The sequence below is a fragment of the Bison bison genome, unplaced genomic scaffold (genome assembly GCF_000754665.1).
Source record: "Bison bison bison isolate TAMUID 2011002044 unplaced genomic scaffold, Bison_UMD1.0 scf7180017864263, whole genome shotgun sequence".
Taxonomy (NCBI): domain Eukaryota; kingdom Metazoa; phylum Chordata; class Mammalia; order Artiodactyla; family Bovidae; genus Bison; species Bison bison.
Window position 1 is genome coordinate 10,299,645 of NW_011494835.1, and position 3,213 is coordinate 10,302,857.

Here is a 3,213-nt window from a genome sequence, read left to right on the forward strand (position 1 = left end):
TCCTGGCAATCTTGATTCCAGCTTGTGCTTCTTCCAGCCCAGCATTTCTCATGATGTACTCTGCATAGACGTTAAATAAGCAGGGTGACAATATACAGCTTTGACGTACTCCTTTTCCTATGTGAAACCAGTCTGTTGTTCCATGTCCAGTTCTAACTGTTGCTTCCTGACCTGCAGACAGGTTTCTCAAGAGGCAGGTCAGGTAGTCTGGTATTCCCATCTCTTTCAGAATTTTCCACATTTTATTGTGATCCACACAGTCAAAGGCTTTGGCATAGTCAAGAAAGCAGAAATAGATGTTTTTCTGGAACTCTCTTGCTTTTTCTATGATCCAGAGGATGTTGGCAATTTGATCTCTAATTCCTCTGCCTTTTCTAAAACCAGGTTGAACATCTGGAAGTTCATGGTTCGTGTATTGCTGAAGCCTGGCTTTGAGAATTTTAAGCATTACTTTACTAGTGTGTGAGATGAGTGCAATTGTGCGGTAGTTTGAGCATTCTTTGGCATTGCCTTTCTTTGGGATTGGAATGAAAACTGACCTTTTCCAGTCCCGTGGCCACTGCTGAGTTTTCCGAATTTGCTGGCATATTGAGTGCAGCACTTCACAGTATCATCTTTCAGGATTTGAAATAGCTCAACTGGAATTCCATCACCTCCACTAGCTTTGTTCATAGTGATGTTTTCTAAAGCCCACTTGACTTCACATTCCAGGATGTCTGGCTCTAGGTCAGTGATCACACCACCATGATTATCTGGGTCGTGATGATCTTTTTTGTACAGTTCTTCTGTGTATTCTTGCCACCCCTTCTTAATATCTTCTGCTTCTGTTAGGTCCATACCATTTCTGTCCTTTATTGAGCCCATCTTTGCATGAAATGTTTCCTTGGTATCTCTAATTTTCTAGAAGAGATCTCTAGTCTTTCCCATTCTGTTGTTTTCCTCTATTTCTATGCATTGATTGCTGAGGAAGGCTTTCTTATCTCTTCTTGCTATTCTTTGGAACTCTGCATTCAGATGCTTATATCTTTCCTTTTCTCCTTTGCTTTTTGCTTCTCTTCTTTTCACAGCTATTTGTAAGGCCTCCCCAGACAGCCATTTTGCTTTTTTGCATTTCTTTTGCATAGGGATGGTCTTGATCCCTGTCTCCTCTACAATGTCACGAACCTCAGTCCATAGTTCATCAGGCACTCTATCTATCAGATCTAGGCCCTTAAATCTACTTCTCACTTCCACTATATAATTATAAGGGATTTGATTTAGGTCGTTCCTGAATGGTCTAGTGGTTTTCCCTACTTTCTTCAACTTAAGTCTGAATTTGGCTATAAGGAGCTCATGATCTGAGCAACAGTCAGCTCCCAGTCTTATTTTTGCTGACTGTATAGAGCTTCTCCATCTTTGGCTGCAAAGAATATTATCAATCTGATTTCGGTGTTGACCATCTGGTGATGTCCATGTGTAGAGTCTTCTACTCAAAGTTAAAGTTTTGACTTTTTTTTTTTTATTTAAAGTATTGTCTAAAGGAAAACTTCAATTTTTTGAAATGTATAAATCTCATAAAATTGAAATATGTAATTTTTCCTTTTGGACTATGATTACATTTTACCTTGGAAAAATAAATACAAAGATCAGTATGCCATGTGAGTATAGTCAGAGTGATGAAAAATGGAAATAAAATGTGCTTCATTGTCAGTATTTACTCAAGAACAATAACTTACACTTTAATTTTAAACTCACTGGAATAAATCATGGTACATTATTTTTAAAGGACAAAACTTGAGATGGAGATCTCTTTATTAAAAAAGTTCTTGTTGTGTTAGTTAAAATAAAATAATGTTCCCCTTCTATTTCCTTTTTTCAATGAATGGTGAATTCATTTTTCCAAATAGCTTAAAAGAATTAAGCCATTAAGAATTAAAGAATTAAAATAATTAAGAATTAAAAGATTTTAAATTAAAATTTTAATTTAAAATTAAATTAAATTTTAAATTAAAGATTTAATTAAGAATTAAGAATTAAAAGAATTTCCTATGCAACATACAAAGTACTGCTCAAACAATTCATAAATTTCATTTCTTTCCAAACTATTACTTAACATTAAGTAAAACAGAATACCTTTACATAACCATGCTTTTATACATTTCTTCACTGAGAAGCATCTTGTGTAATTGTTCAAATATATAAGCAACCTGTACGTTCTTTATTAATGTAGATTGATTTTTTTTAGCACTAGGCAGTGTGCTGTGTTCAGTTACTCAGTCATGTCTGACTCTTTGCAACCCCATGGGCCATAGCCCACCAGCTCCTCTGTCCTTGGGATTTTCCAGGTAAAAATGCTGCACTGCAGGTTGCTATTTCCTTCTCCAGAAGATCATCCTGAGCAAGGGATCGAAACTGTGTCTCTTCCATTGACTCCATTGGTGGGCAGATTCTTTACCACTAGTGCTGCCTGTAAAGGTTTGTGTGCATACTCAGTCACTCGGCCTTGTCCATCTCTTTGTGATCCTATGGACTATAGCCCACCTGGCTCCTCTGACCATGGGATTCTCAAGGCAAGAATACTGGAGTGGGTTGCCATGCCTTTCTCTAGGGTACCTTCCTGAGCCAGCGATCCGACCTGTGTCTCCCATGGCCACTGCCTTGCAGGCAGATTCTTTACTGCTGAGCCACTGGGGAAGCCCATATAGGAAGTTGTAGATTAATATAAATGTGTGTGTGTATGTGTTTACATTCTGTCTGTCCATAGGAAGATGGAAACACTTAATAAAAGACATTTTTGGAAAATGGCATTTTCGTAAAAGACATTTTCCCCAAGGAAATACAAGAAAAAAAAAAAAGATAACCATTTATAATTTGTTTCAAGATAATTCTTTATGTGAAATGAATTTCCTATTAAAGATTTAGTTCATATATTCTAAGGAGAGTGAACAGTAGAATGTAAATAGCTGTCTACTTTTGATGAATTATCCAAATATTCTAAGGGTATTTTTCCATCTTAAAGATCGAAGACTGGTTGAAATTATATACCTTTTATCAGTGAACAGTTGTTTATAAACATTGGCTGATATTTCTTAACTCTTTTTCAGCCAATTAAAATAAGACACAAAGAATTCTTTTTTTTTTTTAATTTTATTTTATTCTTAAACTTTACATAATTGTATTAGTTTTGCCAAATATCAAAATGAATCCACCACAGGTATACATGTGTTCCCCATC